General features: G+C 44.6%; 1 protein-coding gene across 1 annotated transcript in view; it reads right to left on the bottom strand.

Moving 5' to 3' along the window:
• ETV6 (ETS variant transcription factor 6) overlaps nt 1-17962 on the bottom strand; it is a 315993-nt gene extending 298031 nt beyond the window's left edge. The window contains exon 1 of the mRNA XM_045061379.1: nt 17834-17962. The gene's annotated coding sequence lies outside the window, so the exon portion shown is untranslated. The remainder of the gene's footprint in view (nt 1-17833) is intronic.
• Between the last annotated feature and the right edge of the window lie 724 nt (nt 17963-18686).

Below are 18686 nucleotides of genomic sequence, written 5' to 3'. Positions count from 1 at the left end.
CAAAGACGATCGGGCAAATTCAAGCAATCAGTTGTATTTGATTCCACGCAGTGGCCGTCACTGAGAGAATGCGTCACTTTGTGTTGGCTGTCCCTCCTTACCCGACTCGTTCATGCTCTCCTGAGATGCTACTCACTAATCATGTAGCGGTGTGTATGCTTCTCCTGCAGCCTCCGCTTCTGGGAAAGCCAGGTTAAGACAGGCCTCTTTAGCAAATTGCCTCTCAATGCCTCAGTTTCCTCATTTGAGAAATATAAGTTATAAGAACAGTGGCTGCCTCACAGGGTCGAATATTAAGCAAATTCACCTATGTAATGCGCTTACTTAAGCGCCTGGCACCCAGTACGTGTCACAGATGTGCCCGTTTTATTATGATTTATTCTAAGTGCAACCACGAGCCATTGAAGAATTCTAAGAAGGACTATCACGATCTGTTTGACAGTTTACTAAGTTCCCTCTCGGACCCATGTGGGAAATCGATTAGGGGGGAGACAAGAGAACACGTGGAGAGACATTTACGAGCCTGTTGCAGTAGTAATGAGAAGAGAGTTTGGTAAGGTAGGACAGAGTATTAGCAGTGGAAACCCATAGAAGAGGACAGATCCAAGAAACCACGTCAGAAGCGGAACCCGCCGGACTCTAAAAAATAGACGGGATGCGAAAGTGAGCAACAAAGGAAAACAACCTAAAACCTATATTGGTCTTCATGCTACGCGGACGATGTGCTGTAAAGGCCGGCCCTTTTTCTCAGGACAGGAAGTCAATTCTTTCCATCCTGAGCCCCCAGGTTTAGTGTTCTCTTTTTACTGGGATTGTCTTTGTTGAGTGCCTTGCCTGCTCTTCACCCACACATCCGACGACTGCCACCAAAATGGCATTGCCTACCACCCATGTTTAACCTGCTGCCCCTTCCTGGGCCCCGGGGATGGAGTCGTACAACAGAGAGGCGCAGTCTTCATCTTGTGATGGCGCGTCCAGCTTCTGACTGCTCTTCCCAAGTCCTTAGCTCTTTCCACCTCAGCTCATGTACCTATAGCCTCACCTACACCTAGAGGGCCATTTTCTTTCTTTCTTTTTTTTTTAAAATGTATGAATTTATTTTGAGAGAGTGGGAGAGAGAGAGAGAGGGAATGAGTGGGGGAGGGGAAGAAAGAGAGGGGGACAGAGGATCCGAAGTGGGCTCCGTGGGGACAGAGACAGCCTGCTGTGGGGCTCGAACTCATGTACGGTTAAGAGCTGACTGTCAGACGCTTAACCAACTGAGCCGCCCAGGCGTCCCCTAAAATGCCATTTTCATTCTCATTGGCTATATTCTTTCTCCACCTTTACTCGTTCCTCACTTCATGCCCTCAGAAACAGAAAATGGTCCTTGACTTCTCAAACAAATCCCATTCATCTCTACTCAACCTCCTTTCAGCACAGGTCAGTTGACCCTTCTGATTGTTCAGGCCGAGAATTTTAGTCTTTCCATCTACTTTTTCCTTCATTTATGGCCCACATTCGATTTGTCGGTAAATCCTGTTCGTTCTCCTTTCGCCAACTTCAACCACTCCTCACCCCCATGGCGCCTCGCCTGGGCCAAGTCACCGTGTCCTTCCTCTGGACTATTTCACTAGTTTTTCACTGGTGTCTCCGCTTGTACCCTTGCTCCCTGCCATCTGTTCTCGAGACAGTGGCCTGGGTGATCCTGTCAGAACCTGCAGATCACGTTACTCTTCTGCCCGGCATCTTTCAATGGCTTACCATCTCCCCCAAAGTAAAAGCCAGTGTCTTTTAGCCCCCTAACATCTGGCCCAGTTCCCTCTTAGCTCACCTTTTACTAGACCCCATTCACTCCAGTGCAGCCTCATTAACCCCCTTGCTGTCTCTCCAGCACACCAGGCATGCTATTCACTGTTCCTTTGGATGGCCATGTGATGGCCCCAGACCTCTATGTGGACGATTCCCTCCCCTCCTTCAGGTCTTTGCTCAGACTCCACCTTCTCAGTGAAGGTCTTCCTGACCATCCTCTCTCCCCACCAACCATGACCCACCCTGTTCCCTTCCCTGTGGGACTTTTCTCCAGGACCCATCCTTGTCGCATTATGTGTATTAACCTCAGACGGGAGGAGCCTAGCTCCCATCATCTGCCCATCCTCCCTTCTCACTTCTCAACCAGCTAAAGTTCTTTTGGACAGAGTGGAGGTGGCAGGAAGTTCGGCAGCGACCCCCTGCTGATAATTTGGGGTTTCCTCACGTCAGCGTCTGTCAATCACACGTGTGGTTTGTTTTAATTACCTATATGTCGTCAACTGAAAAGTATCATTCTACACTAACTTCACAGTAGCATGACCCCAAATTTTACACCAGTGATTCTTTAAGCCCTCCTTTGTTGTGGCTAGTCGGCTCATTATCTGTATCCTGTCCACAAGGACAGGAGTTTTTACCTGTTCTTCTTGTGGCTGCATCTCCAGCACTTAAAACACTGGTGGCACATGGTAGGCCATCAATAAGCTGTGAATTAGGGGCGAATTAGTGAATGACTCATCCTGTCTGCATTTACCGTACATGACCCTCCTACTCTCAGAAATGAACAGAAGCCATTCCTCAATGAGAATGCTAATCGCATTTCATTTTCACAACAACTTTGTATTCCCATTTTTCACAGGAGGGCAAATCTGAAGGAAACAGGGTGTTTGATACAAAAGTCACAGGAAAAGGAATTGTAGAGGTTGAGTGATTTACTCCAAGTGCACTCGAGGGAACCAAGATTCTAGCGTATGCTATCCTGACCATAAATCCGAGACACTCCAGTATCCCGGCGCTTTCTCTTTTGGATCAGGTGCCTTCATATTCTTTGACTCGATCTGTAACACCAGTCTTGGCCAACTAAGCTCAACAGTCAAAATCCAGTTGGTCTGGTTTGCTTCGGTTTTTAATAACCGTGCTAACCTAGCAAAAGTGGGGCTGGTGGCCTAGCTCTGCCTGGTTGAAACAACAGGATTAGGTAGTCTGAGAACAGATGTTTCAATCCAGCTCATCTGCAAAAAAATATACAGATTCAGGCTGTCAGTACCTGAAACCAAAGGCTATAACTCTCAGTTTATATAGAATTGCATGAGTATAGGGACTTAACCAAGTTCTGGTCAAACCATCTACGTACATCCTCGCGTGGCCTTAACATTGCCATGGCCCTTTAAAGGAATAATTTTTGTCATTTCTTCTTAATTCTGAGAAAGAAAGTACTATCTTTTTTTCTTTCTTTCTTTCTTTTTTGTAATGTTTTTTAAATTTATTTTTGAGAGAGACAGAGACAGAACATGAGTGGGGGAGGGGCAGAGAGAGAGGGAGACACCAAATCCAAAGCAGGCTTCAGGCTCTGAGCCATCAGCACAGAGCCCGACGCAGGGCTCGAACTCACCAACCACGAGATCATGACCTGAGCCGAAGTCAGACGCTCAACCGACTGAACCACCCAGGCGCCCCAGAAAGTACTATCTTTTAAGTACCATCCAAATCCTTATATATAAGGCTATCGAGTACCTACTACATATACTACATAAATGGCACAATATTTCTTGTCTTCCTGTTCATAAGTAAGTATTTAGCTTTCCTTGTAAACTTCCATTTTCTCTTAGTCATCCATCTATCTTCCTTCTTCTCCCCCATCTTCCACAGCCCACTCCCACTCACAGAAAATTCATTATTATCAGGGGTTCACTCCGGTTTTCCTTCCCTTATGGCTTCCCCACTTCAACTACCGACTGCTTAGAGTTCCAAATCCATTTCTTTGTACGATCACAGATTGTAAATATTCAAAAGCTGGTGACTAAAGGAAGGGAGAGGAACCCCATTCATGATTTGAACCAGAGAAAGGGAGCAGATGCTATCAGATGCCCCATTTTAATGGCATACAAATAACATGACTCAAACCGGTTCGGGTGCAGTCGGCGTACATCAGACAGTAGGAGAAGGACTGCTGAGTTGGCAAAGGGGGTGTAAATAAAAGCTGACTTTAGTTTGACACCTATAATTACACCCAAGCCATGGTTTGCATTTTGATTGTCAAAGAAAGAAAGAAAGAGGATAGGGAGATTACATTTTGTTTTTTTATTAATGGAACAGACTCGGATATTGTTTCCTTACAGAATTTTATCATTTATTCTATTTATTTTTATTCTTACAGAATTTAATTTTTTATTAAACATTTTTAAAGTTTATTTTTGAGAGAGAGAGAGAGCGAGCGAGCGAGCGAGCATGTGCACAAACAAGGGAGGGGCAGAGAGAGACAGGGGAGACAGAATTCCAAGCAGGCTCCCTGCTGTCAGCACAGAGCCCCATGTGGAGCTCGAACCCACGAACCATGAGATCATGATCTGAGCCAAAATCAGGAGCTGGATGCATAACCAACTGAGCCAACCAGACACCCCTAGAATTTATTTCAAACCAGAACTTTTCTTACAGAGGACACACATGAAAATGGTAGGGAAAAAAAAAAAAAGAGCGTAATTGCTTAGACTTTCATAATAAATGCCGCATGGATTCTATAGGAAGCATTCATTACAATCCTGAATTAAACTTTGACGTGGTTAGAGGAGAAACGGTGCTTCTGCCTAAATCCACATGTAATATTTCGATTGATTTAACAGTGTCGGGTAAGAAGTTATTTGGTGCAAAACAATTTTTTCCCTTTACTCTCCCAGGTTACTGGCCGCCCATCCCCCTAATCGAATGGACAAGAAAAAGATTAACAAGAGGAAAAACCCTAGGTCTCCCATATATTTTATATAGGAGTTCAGAAAGAAACGAAAACTCAGAAAGGTAGCCAGATGATTGACGTTTATACACCACCTTAGGCAGAAAAAAAAGAAAAGGGATTTTGAGCTCTGGGGAGGAGGAAGCAAGTTATGGGTGTTGAGGAGAGGAAATATATGGTAAATAAGGTTTATCTTCTTGGGCAGATAAGGTTTATCTTCTTGTCAGGCGACAAGAGTTGTCTTTGGGAGTCGCTTTTCTGCATCGGCTGGTTCTCAATTGCCTTTGGCTCACAATTATCCATATGCCAAATGGGCATATTTTGGGGGTGGTGTTTTCTGGTACACTGTGGTATTCATGATTAACACAGAAGAGTTCCTGTCCTCAAGGAAATTTATAGCCTAAAAGGAAAATGAGTTAGATGTATAAAGTGCTGTAGATGCTAAGAAAATGTAGAATTCGCTACTATCTAAGAGATTTTAGGTTCTGTGAAGAAGGTGACATCTTAAGGATGGGTAGAATTTGTATCGCTGACAAATGGAGAGAAAATGGCAAGCAAACGGGCAGGAAATTTCAGGAAATGTTTAGTGATAGGTGAATAGTCATGTTTGGTTGAAGGAGATATTAGGAGCAATGCATTGGAGAACAAAGCAAGTACCAAATCATAGGCTATTTGAGGCTGTTTGAGCTGTTTCATTTTTATTCTGTGAGTCCTAGGAAGTCCCTGAGTGTTACTGAAAAGAAGGTTGACATACTGAGTGTGAGTTTTAGAAAGGTCTTTGACAGTGGGGCACCTGGGTGGCTCAGTTGGTTGAGCATCTGACGTTGGCTCAGGTCATGATCTCATGGTTCATGAGTTTGAGCTCCGCATTGGGCTCTGCGCGGGCCGGGTGGAGCCTACCTGGGATTCTCTCTCTCTCTCTCTCTCTCTCTCTCTCTCTCTCTCTCTCACACACACACACACACACACAAAATAAATAGACTTAAAGAATAAAAGAAAGTTCTTTTTTTTTTAAAGAAAGTCCTTTGACAGCAGTTGGAGAATATTTACAGGAGGTAAGACTAGAGTCTCAGAATAGAGTAAGGAAACCATTATGTAACCTAGGACCTGGACTAGGTGAGGAAAATGAGATATATATGAAGGGTGTTTGGAGGTAGAATGCACATGATTTGGCAACCGCTTAAATGCATACCTACCCATTCAGGGGAAAGGGAAGACACATGGTGAGAGGAAAAGGCTTAAGTAAGGATTTTGTAAATGACAGGAGTTCAATTTGATTCACCCAAAAAGTTAAAGAGGAGAATTTATTCGCAAAATTAGGTTACTAACCTAACTTTGGGAATGTTAAAAAGGAGACGGCACGTCCCAAATGGAGTCACTTGTGCCCAACCCCACGTCAGCAAACCTTGACTTCACTTGATTTCAGTTTCAATGCTCAGGAATGTAACCTTCAACCAGTCAACAGGGAATTACCTGGTCAGCACTAGTGAGATAATCTGCCAGATAGACCCCTTCCATTTGCTTGGGGAAAGCGACTGCCTGAAGCAATGTATTCTTTGCTCATAATTTCCTTTTTTTTAATTTTTTTTATTTTTGCTCCCTTTCCAGCTTTATTATTTTTTTTAATGTGTATTTATTTTGAAAGAGAGAGAGAGAGAGAGAGAGAGAGAGAGAGAGAGACAATCCCAAGCAGGCTCTGCGCTGTCAGCACAAAGCCTGCCTCAGGGCTCAATCTCACGAACCGAACCTCGAGATCATGATCTGAGCCAAAATCAAGAGTCAGATGCTTAACAGACTGAGCCATTCAGCCTCCCATCCCTTTCCACCTTTAAAAACCTTTCCTTTCCTACAGCTTGGGACCTTCTTATTGCTGGATGGGATGTCGCCCAACTCATGAATCATTGAATAAAGCCAATTAGATCTTCAAATTTACTCAGCTGGATTTTTGTTAATTCAAGAGGAAGGACAGAAATAGAGCCAACTACAGACAATTGAATCAGGGCCTCAGATGTCATTCTTCCCCCATATCCTCTCATTGAATGTAGACTTTATTCTTTTCTACTGCAGAGAAGCTCTCTCCATGCCTGTGGATCACCATCAAAGCTGGTTCTTCTAACTGAGCTCCCACAGAACGATGGGGTCTCCTCCTGAGCCAGTTTGGGCTTTTCCAGAGATGGACACTGATGGATGGGCTTGGGTCATGTATCCGTCTCTTGGGCCAGTCACTGGACCTGACATCTGAGGTGCTGATTTTGGCATTTCCTGCTAGAAAATCACCGTTGAGGGTCCCGGAAGGTATTGGAGGCATAGCCACAAGGGAACTTCTTGGGTATGGAGGCATCTCAGCTCCCTCAGTGGGGACACAGCACAGAAGACAGAGGAACATAAATTGTGAATGGGGTTCTGGGCCACAATGTTTGGGAGGATGATGATGCTTTGAACAGATAAAGAAATAGGTTTGGGTAAAGTAGCCAATTTTATTTTAGACATCTTATTTTTAAAGTATATCAGGCTATTCATGTGGCATTGTGTAGGAGGCCCTTAGAAATTGGGATATTTCATTTTTTTTAGGAGAAATTGGTTTTTACACTGTAGATTTGGGAGTCATTAGCACATAGGTTATGATAAAGCTAAATGGATAAGACCGTTCAGAGGGGAGGGTGGAGGGCAGAATCTAGGAAATTTACATCATTTTAATGGTGGGCTTCAGGGGCTAAAATGACAAAACAGGCTGAGAAGGCGCGATCAAATAACAAGGAGGGAAATGGGTAAGAAGGTATAAAAAAAAATCAGAGTGATTTGTAGGTTCCCTTTTATCTTCTTTATGAAGTCACCAAATTGCCTCTGGAGCACCTCTTATGGTCACTGGATTTTGTCAGGGCGCCAAGGGAGATAGAAAAGACGTAGAAGACAGAGAGGTAAAATAATGGTAGACTGTTTGAGAACGTGCTCGGGGGAGGGGGGTGCGGTGGAGAGTGGCTGGTCAGCACACTGATAATACTTGGCCCTTTTGCCACCTTTGGCATATGAACCAGAAGTTGCCACGACAGAATAAGGGGAAGAACGGAATGTGACAACCCGTGAGAGCGTTTGCTTATCAGCTCATTGTAACAGAAAATTACATATGAGACATCGTGCCTAACGAATAAATGGGTGGTTTCAAAGGAGCATCACCCTCCTGGCTCAGAACAAGGCTAGGCTTAAAAATATCATATAATAATTGTTATTTAAAGAGAACAATCCTTTTGTCTGTTTGGGTAATAATTCGTTTTGCTTATACTTTCTTTTTTTTAATGTTTATTTATTTTGAGAGAGAGAGCGAGGGAGAGAGAAATAATCCCAAGCAGGCTCTATCAGCACAGAGCCCAATGAGGGGTGCGATCTTACAAACTGTGAGGTCATGACCTGAGTCAAAATCAAAAGTCGGATCGTTAACCAACTGAGCCACCCAGGCACGCCTATGCTTTCTTTTTTCTTTTTTCATCTTTATTTACTTTTGAGAGAGAGAGACGCAGAGTACACGTGGGGGAGGGGCAGAGAGAGAGGGAGACACAGAACCCTTAGCAGGCTCCAGGCTCTGAACTGTCAGCACAGAGCCCGACTGGCGGTTTGAACTCGTGAACTGTGAGATCAGTTGGCTATTTTACTGACTGAGCCATCCAGGCTCCCGTATGTTTTCTTTTTTCCAATTGAGTTTCTCTAGCGAATGATGACAGATTAGTAAGAGGTCATCATGTAGTGAAACCATCACTGTATAAGAAGGCAGGAAACCAGGATTATGAGTTATGAACACCACTATCTCCTGTCCCTGCCTCTGCCCCACCACGCATATGAAACTGTATGTTCCAGCCCTGCAACCTCAAGGCAGTCACTTAATCTCTGGGTTTCAGTGGCCTCAACTAAAAAAAAAAAAAAAAAAAATGGGAATGATAATATTTCTTTGGCTCCAGGACGGGGATCTTGGATGGCTTCTTGAGTGTCCTTCTGCTGTGGTGTGATCATTCATTCACGTGCCACATGTACAGGGGATACAAGATTGAAAGGACTTTAGTTTTCCTGTCTCCCAAGAGCCTTACAATCTGGTCTGCGGAAACAAGGGCCATACAATTACAATTGGACACAAAAGTGGAGGCAGCTGAGATATGTGGAGGGCATATGAGGACTTGGAGACTCATGTCAGGCCAGGGAAGTTTGGGGACTTCCTCAGGGGAAGTGACACTTGAGCTGAGCCTTGAAAGGGGTTTCCATGCCAATAATGAGAAGAGGGGTTCCAGGCAGAGATACTAGCACATGGTTTTAAAAGGAGACGTGTGTTGAGAAAGAACGGAAAGTAAAGTCATATTACTGGGCTATAAAGAACAACGCATGAAGTTAATGAAAACTCGGGGCTGGACAGATGGTCAGATGTATCGCTCAACCAACACAGTTACTAAGCACTCACTGGTTGAAAGGGATACAGTGGTCCCCGTTACCCACAGGGGATATATTCTAAGACCGCCCCCCCCCCAGGGGATGCCTGAAACCATGGCTACTACTCAACCCTGTATATGCTCTTTTTTCCAATACATACACATGTATGATAAAGCGTAACTTGTAAATTAGGCACAGTAAGAGATGAACAACAACAATAATAAGATAGAACAGTTATAACAACACACTGTAACAAAAGTTATGTGAATATGGTCTTTGTCTCTCAAAGCTGCTTATTGTATTGCACTCGCCCTTCTTCTTGTGATGACATAGGATAGTAAAATGCCCACGTCATGAGATGAAGTGAGGTGAATGATGGAGGTGCTGTGACGTAGCGTTAGGCTGCTATTGACCTTCTGAGGACCTTCATCCGTAGGAAGATCATCTGCTTCTGGACCGCAGTTGACCATGCATAGCAATTGAAATTCAGAAAGGGAAGCCCCGGGGAAGGGGGGGTCCGATATGTACTAGACGCTGGGCTCACTAGGAATTACAAGATCCTGGAGAATGGTTTGGGAAGGCTATACAGTTAGAAAGAACATAAATAAAGCTGTGAGAAAATCCAGGAAAGACACGGTAAAAATCTATGAAAGACAGTGGCTGGGGGAGGGGGAGAAAGATTTAGGAGATAGAAAGAACCCTTAGTTTACTGAATGAGGCATAAGGGGAGGGAAGGATAAAGGATCACTTTCAACTTTCTGGCTTGGGAAACTGAACGGGCAATGGTGGTGTTCCCAGACATAGAGGGTATAGGACTAGAAGCAGGTTGGTGAGAAGCGTGAAGTTTGGGCACTCATATCTTTCATCCTCCTTTTGTTTTATGACTGCAGTGTCATGCTTCATATTTCTGAAGGCACTGAAGTACTTTTGTTTGCCTTCTGCCTGCTTCTCACTCTTGCCTTCTGCAGAATTTGGGGGTCAGCGAGTAGAGAGCGTTTCTGGCTTTACTCCGGACAGGTTGACTCCTTCATTGGCCACAGTCTCATTCTTGGGTGTTCTAGGCTGGAGGTTACTCTGCTCTGGTCAATAGTCACCCCTCTTCCTCCATGTCCTGACTTTCAGAACTTTCTTGGAATCTCTACTCCTTCTGTGGCTTCTATCTTACTCGCTTTGTTGGGCTGTGTTAGGAATGTCCACACCTTCTTCTTTCTTTACCGTGGTTTTAATGTGGTTTTTGGAAAAGAGGTAAGTGGGCATGCTCAGTCTTCCACGTTAAGCCAGAAGCTCTAGAATTTGATCTATCATAGGATGTGTTTCATAGCTATGGTGTGTCTTGTAGAGATATAAGGTAGGCAGGTAGCTGTCTGTATGGACTTGGAATTCAGGAGGCAAATCTACATTACAGGTAAATATCTGGAGTCCCTGGTATAGAAATGACGGGTGGGGATGAGATTGCTTCGGGAAAGCATGCAGAACGAAAATGGAATAGGAATTAAGCGTAATGCTGGGGACCATCAATATTTGAGACCATTGTTTTTCGGATACAATATTCCTGGTATCCTAGTTAGGGAGACTAATGATAGTTCAGAACGTTTCCCTCATGGATAAGAAGGACTTAACCGGGCTCTGCGAGCTCAGGAACGTTGCGTTAGGCGTAAAAGCTGTAGTAAGATGATTAGGTGTAACAGAGTTGAACAGGGGGAGGCTAGGAGTTCCTGAGATGGGAAAGATAATCAAGGGTGTCAGCAGCTCCAGATGATGCTATCTAACTCTTTTGGTTCTGGGCCCATCCTTATGAATCTGATGAATGATGGCTCCCATGATCTGTTTTCCCATTCTTTTCTTCTGCTGAGAACGTGGCCTGGATTCAAGTACCATTGTTCAGTGTGATATGTCTTCATAGTCTCCACCCATACGGTAAATATTTACTGAGGCCTTAAAATATGCCAGACTCTGGGTGAGGTGCCAGGGATATGAAAATATATAAGATAACATTCCTGCCCTCAAAGAACTCCTATATATATGCATAGACTGCTCTTCGTACTCCAACTCAGTGCTGCTAGCCTCCATTAATTTATTAGCAAAGATCTTGCCATTAGCTTTTAGGGAAAGTTTGGCTCCCCCTCATATAGGTAGATACGGAAATTCTTTATTTTGGTGCTCACTGTGGCCATTTTGTGTCCCTGGTTAAACAAAAGGTGAAGTGGTTTTTTTTTCTTTTTTTCTTTTTTTTTTAAATCTCTCTAAAGAGTGATAGAAAGTCACACTCTAACTCCATATATCACAGTGCCTGGTTAGCATAGTCAACTCTCACTGCATATTAGTTTACTTAGTCTTTTTGTTTTTTATGACCTTAAAATATTATTAGTAAGCAAGGATTCTAAAAAACCACAAGCCACAGCACAACAGCAGACATCAGAGAGGGCCAATTAAAGAAAAGGTTGTTCACGAGTAGAATTTAAGATAAGCACAGTTGGCAAGCAGGTCACTGATTTTAAAAAATACAACTAATCAAAGAACAATTGTCTTTTGCCTTCCTTATAAACATCAACATCCAAACGTAGGTGAATTCTTTTAACCTGGAATTTAGGCTGTTGTATCTCTAATGTCAGGTTTTTTTTTTTTTTTTTGAACCCCTGGGGGTTTTAAAAGTCTCCGAAGACAGAGGGAAAAATTAATTAAGCAGAGAATAAAAATGTAGGTTGGCAAAAGGGTAAGCGGAGAATTACTCTAGTATGGCGCATTATTATTATTACCTAAACTAATTAACTTTGTGACTAACATGATAAAAGCAGTAATGGAATAAGAAGAAGGGAATTGGACTTTTTTTCTAGTGTAGGTAAAATCTGAAAATTTTTGTATTCATGGATCCGTTCCATCAACAAACACACTCAGCATGTGCCAGGCACTGTGCTGAGTGCTGGGGATACCAAGATGAACTGGACGCCTCTTCCTTCTTAGGGAGATACGCACTAATAGCTAAGTGAATCCCCCCCCCTCCCAAGAAAGTTATAGCGCGGTGTGTTGCAAGATGAACGGCGGTGTTGAAATTTGCTCCGGTTTTACTCCAGTTATCTGGTGCTGCCACCTGCTGGGCATTTTCTTTTCTACAGCGTTTAACCCCAGGCCCGGACAGAGAAACCAGAATTTCCTTGGTGGACAAGGCTGTCTGTCTCTGCCTGCTGGACCATGCGCTTTTTCTTGACGAGGACACCTGCCCTCCTCCTTTGCACTAAGCCTCCCCACCCCCCGTGGTGGCACCAGGCCTAACTCTTCCAGAATTGCCGGCTCCTGTCTTTAGCCAGGCTGCTGAGTCACCAGCCCAGGATGCCCCGGGCAATTGCCTCACTTCTTCCTCTCCCTCCCTCCCAGTTCTGCTACTGAGCTTCTGTTTGAAGGTTTTGGTCCTCTCTGGCCTTCCTCCCGCTGTTGCGGGAGTTAGAGTTTCTTGCCAGGACACGGGTAGCGTGTGCCTGAGTTGCTCAACACGGGCAGGAAGAGGCCAAAGGCCTTGGCACCAAACACTTCCCCCCAGTTTTGAACTTACTCTCACTTCTGTGTAGGGGAGTGGTGTGGTGGGTGGGGGTCGTTTCCTTACTTCCTCCTGAGCAGTCTGGTTCAGGTCCTCTGCGCTGCCTCAGAAGGCCGAGCAGAAGTCAGGGCTCAGGGGATTAAGCATTAAATAGGTCATTTGCTTTGCATCACCAATTCTTGAAGTGAGCTAAATGCCTCCGGGGGTGGTTTCCTCGTTAAAAAGGAGCCCACCACGGACTGCACGGCCTCATCTGGCCCTGCTTCCAGCCAAGGGCTTCCTACAGATTGCTACTCTTTTGCCCAGAAAACATCGATCTGCTTAATTCTTAGACTCCTTGGTTGGACACAGAATCATGGAGACCACCTTGTCCCATGGCCTGTCATCACATCAAAAATGACTCTGCATTTAAGTGGATCGGAATGACGGTTGGAAAATTAAATATCTTTTTTGAAGAAATGCAAGGCTTTATACTTTTTACCCTAAGCTAAATCACGAAGTGGAAAATATACTGAAGTGTATATACACAAATTTATTTCTAGCTGATGGACACTCCCACGCGTTTGTCCTTCCTGACTCTGAATTTTTTTTCCTTATTTATTTTTTAATTTACGTCCAAGTTAATTAGCATATAGTATTAAAATGACTTCGGGAGTAGATTCCAGGGATTCATCCCGTGTACAACACCCAGTGCTCATCCCAGCAAGTGTCGTCCCCAATGCCCCTAAACCATTTAGCCCATCTCCCCACCCACAAACCCTCCAGCAACCCACCAGTTTGTTCTCTGTACTTAAGAGTCTCTTGTGTTTTGTCCCCCTCCCTGCTTTTTATATTATGTTTGCTTCCCTTCCCTTATGTTCATCTGGTTTATAGCTTAAATTCCTCAGATGTTGACTCTGAAATTTTAAGAGCATATCTGGAGCTCAGTGAAATGCACCGAACCATGAGAAAGAAGGCCAGGGTGAACAGGATACTAAACAATTTAACTGCTGAATCTCTTTGCTGATACTCTATTTCTTGGTTCTTCTCTTTTCCATTTTAAGTTTGACACACCACCCTATCAACTCCTTCAGCTCTGATCTTTTCTCTGATGCTGCTTTCCTCTCCCTCCTTGCTAAACTTACTAGCGGTTATGGACCACCTTGAACACAGCCTGGAACACTTCCTACTTGAATTGTCCTAAGGAACCGCCCGGCCTCGCCAGCCCTGCCCCCTTCCATTATCCCATGTCTGAGGATGAAGTGATTTTCATGAGACAAGTTACTGGGGAACTTGGTGTGGATTCTCAGTGCTCCCACCAGTGCTCCATCCATTAAGAGCATACCTCCCACAATGAAGTTATGATGTCCATATGTGACATTCTCTTTCTCTCTCTCTTTTTTTAGGTAGGCAGCAATAAAAAATGATTAGGTCAGGAGCATCTGGGTGGTTCACTCGGTGCAGCTTCCGACTTCGGCTCAGGTCATGATCTCACTGCTTGTGGGTTTGAGCCCCGCATTGGGCTCTGTGCTGGCAGCTCGGAGCCTGTAGACTGCTTTGGATTCTCTCTCTCTCTCTCTCTCTCTCTCTCTCTCTGACCCTCCCCTGCTCATTTTCTGTCTCTCTAATAAAAACATAAAAAAACACCTTTTTTTAAAAGAAATGATTAGGCTGGGGCGCCCGGGTGGCTCAGTCGGTTAAGCGTCCGACTTCGGCTCAGGTCATGATCTCACAGTTCATGAGTTCAAGCCCCGCGTCGGGCTCTGTGCTGACAGCTCAGAGCCTGGAGCCTGTTTCAGATTCTGTGTCTCCCTCTCTCTCTGCCTCTCCCCTGCTCATGCTCTGTCTCTCTCTGTCTCAAAAATAAATAAATAAACATTAAAAAAAAATTAAAAAAAAAAAAAGAAAAGAAATGATTAGGTCAGAGACAAGGAGATCCAGGGATGTGAATGTGGGGAGTATGGGAAACAGGAAAGGGCGTGGGCACAGGTTATGGGGGGTGGAGGGATGGGTGTAACTCTCAGATTAAGGGGCATTATCCGAGAAAGGGAGATTCGATTCCCCAGGCTGAATGGAGGCCTTGAAAATTAGGACTCAGAAGCTTTCAAGATCAAATCTTAATTCTTGAGTATATTTCACAATGTAAATGATCTATTTTAAGGTACCTCCCCCCACGCCCCCACCCCTTTCACTATATTTCATCGCTTTTACCAGAGGTGCAGAGTTAAGGGAAGGCAAGCAGGAGAGAAGTGAAAGTCTAATCTTTCCGAAAGATATGCACTTTTTTTCTGGACACTTTTGAGAGTATAATTTAAAAGTTAGTGCTAAACTGAGGGTTTTCCCCCCTTCTCATATCTATATTTTCATATTTTTGTTTTACGGCTTAAAATATATTACAGAATTAGAACACGCTCTTTGCTTCAAGTCAAACAATATTGAAGTATATGAACAGAAAATAAGTGTCCTCCTTCAGAACTACATTCAAAACACTGGAGAGCTAATGCTAACGGTTTGATGTATCTTTTTACATTTTTATAACAACATGCCTAAGGACCCCCATTTTTCAACAAAAATAAGGTAACATACACTCCCGCTGTAACTTCCTCTTTAAAAACTAATCTATATCAACATATTAATTGCTACAAAGTATTTCAGGCTTTGGATGTGCAGTTTTTATGCACCTCATCCTCACTGATAAGATATTTTCAAGCTTTTTCCAGTCTTTTGACACTGTAAATATTGTCAAAATAAAAATCTTTATACACATCTCTTTGCATTCTGGTTCTTTTATTTTTATTATGTATTTACTTATTTTTTAATGTTTATTTATTTTTGACAGAGAGAGAGAGACAGAGCATGAGCAGGGGAGGGGCAGAGAGAGAGGGAGACACAGAATCCAAGGCAGGCTCCAGGCTCCGAGCCATCAGCACAGAGCCCGATGCAGGGCTCCAACTCATGAGCCGTGAGATCATGACCAGAGCCGAAGTCGGACTCTCAACCGACTGAGCCACCCAGGTGCCCCTGGCTCTTTTATTTTTAAAAGAGCCAAAGCAGGTTCCAGGCTCTGAGCTGTCCGCACAAAGCCTGACGCAGGGCTTGAACTTACGAACTCTGAGATCGTGACCTGAGCCAAAGATGGGTGCTTATCCAGCTGAACCACCCAGGCGCCCCTGCATTTTTAATTTTAGTAGCTGTTGCCAGGTAACCCTCCCAAAAGACTCGGGAGTGCAAACTTTGCATTACCACGGGATGGCTTATACACACATTTTCATGATTTCTCTGTAACTGATTCCAGCTTAGTTCATGAGCCTCCATTTTTCACTTGTACCCTGATTAATTTACTCTCACTTTAAAGCTCAGTCTCTTACGAGTAACTCAATCCTCCAACCCTGCTCTGGTCCTTTTGTTCCTGGATGGCCTCTGAGTTTGAGAGGTGCTTGTGTGAAATTGTGGCATCAGGGGTGGGCATGTGTGGGTTCGGACCACAGATGTCTCTGTCTGGACTCGCCTGGGGCACTGCTCTCTGGTGCTGCTGCCGGGGCTCATGCTGTCACACCTCAATTCTCTGTCTTCCTTGTCCTAATCACAAAGATGCACCTGTGCACTCAGCTTCTCGGGGAGCCTGGTGATTCCAGGTCCTTCCCCTGCATCACGCTGGGGTATAAGACTCTGTGAGGGTCCCTCAGACCCTTACGACCAGCCCCAGCCCTGATCCTTGTCCTGCTTGGGCAGATGTAAAGGTGTCCTCCAAGGTTTAGAGTCACTCAGGTTGTCCCCGAAGTCAAGCGATGGTTCTATTTGCTCTGGAATGCCTCAGAGGTATTCAAGCTTATGCTGCCTCTCACAGAGACTTGGCCTTCTGGGAAGGAGTGGAGATCCCAGGCCCCACCAGTCACTGAGCCCTTAACACATCTCCCACAATCCTTGCTTTCCCATGGGTTGGCCAAACCCTATCCTCTGAACGGGACACCTTTTATGACATCACATACTCCTCTGTGTGGTTATGGTATAAATATCAGGTACTCGGTCCTCCAAGTTTTGGCTCTGGGTATTTCAAGCCAGACTCTGGGGATAAAAAAAAAACAAAACAAAACCCAAACACGTTTTGTTTTTTGTTCTGTTTTGTTTTTTCGTCAAGTACCTGGCTCGTAATCGAAAGTCAAAGCTTTTGAGACCTTTTGCTCTGCTATGGACTTTACAAAATTTTTTTCAAGAGCTTAAAAGTTAGGCATTTAATTGTTCACCCTGTTTCGTCTCTTTATCTCGAGCTCTAAAAAACCCAACACTCCTGGGGCGCCTGGGTGGCGCAGTCGGTTAAGCGTCCGACTTCAGCCAGGTCACGATCTCGCGGTCCGTGAGTTCGAGCCCCGCGTCGGGCTCTGGGCTGATGGCTCAGAGCCTGGAGCCTGTTTCCGATTCTGTGTCTCCCTCTCTCTCTACCCCTCCCCCGTTCATGCTCTGTCTCTCTCTGTCCCAAAAATAAATAAACGTTGAAAAAAAAATTAAAAAAAAAAACCCAACACTCCTTGAATGGTGGGGGAAAAAACAGATCAGTAAAAGGAATTTTTTAAAAACCCACATAAATATGCAAATATTACCCCACCACAAGAAAAAAAATATATTCATTGCACAATTAATGACGGAGGTGGTGAAAAAAACTTTTATTTGCAAGAACTCCATCCTGGCGGGGAGGAATTGGATGGGAAGAAAACCCTTAAACCGCCGTGGGGTGAAGACGGAGATCCTAGGGACATGTTATAACACAAGTTGGTTTCTTAACTACTACCCGTAAGCCAAAGGAAGGAATTTGTTTGCACCAGCGAGGGAGCAGGGAGGTTAATGAGCAGAGGAGACTGAGGCAGAGAGAAGGCAAGCATGAGGGCAGGTTGACGCACACTGCAAATTGTGGCAGGTTCTGGGATTTCCTAAATCTCCGCTGCATTCCCTCAATCCAGGAGAAAAACGTTTGGGCTAAGTGGGTACGGGGAAGAGCTGCCCTCGGAGCGCAACAGAACGCAGCACGAAACGGAACCAACGTCAGTGGACAGAAAGCGAAGTAAAGCCTGCTCCCACGCGGTTCCCCACCCCCAGTTGGCTCTGGCAATTTGCTGGCTCCTCCCTCTTCTTTAGTATCCATCTCCGCTTGGACCCAACTCGCGGGCGCTGTGTTTTCCTACCTTTATGCAATGGTCTCTGCCCTTCCTCCTCTGCTGCAAACGAGCACCGCCAGAGAACCACAGTCACCCCCAAACCTGATTCCCCGGTTGCTTAAAGAAAAAACAACAACAAAAACCCAACGACTTATTGTACCTTCAAGAGACGTTTTCTTTTTCCACCTTCACTTGGAGTCTCAGCGAGCCACGTGACGTTGCGCATGCGTTCGCCCTGCCTTCGGTTGTGATGCTTTTCGTGCGCTCACAGGCACGCGCGCGTGTATTTGATAACTGCAGTGAGACTCATTGCGTGCTGCATGTCTCGAGTGATATCAGTGTATACCCAGATATTGTATAATGTGTGTACGCGTTTGCGGGTTTTGAATGTTGTACATAATCCGAATATAAATCCTTCGAATAATTATATTCCTGTTTCTATTGTAAATATTATGTATAAATAGACACTGGGACGTTAACTCGCTGACATTAAGACCATCTTCAGCAGGGGGGCGCCTGGGTGGCTCAGTCGGTTAAGCGTCCGACTTCGGCTCAGGTCATGATCTCACAGTCCGTGAGTTCGAGCCCCGCCTGGGGCTCTGTGCTGACAGCTCGGAGCCTGGAGCCTGCTTCGGATTCTGTGTCTTCTTCTATCTCTGCCCTTCCCCCACTTGTGCTCTGTCTCTGTCTCTCAAAAATAAATAAATGTAAAAAAGAGAAATTAAGACCATCCTCAGCATGGTGTCAAGTTCTAAAGAAGCACAAATTTCACTCCAAAATGATCTTTGAAACTCATGTGTTGATTTAAATGTTTCTTAAAGAGACAGGAACCCGAGAACTGCATCACATAACACATGTCAAAAGTTCTAAAACTCCTTCT

Source organism: Felis catus, chromosome B4 (genome assembly GCF_018350175.1).
Source record: "Felis catus isolate Fca126 chromosome B4, F.catus_Fca126_mat1.0, whole genome shotgun sequence".
NCBI lineage: Eukaryota > Metazoa > Chordata > Mammalia > Carnivora > Felidae > Felis > Felis catus.
Note: the sequence above shows the minus strand (reverse complement) of the source record. Positions and strands in the feature narration are given on the sequence as shown.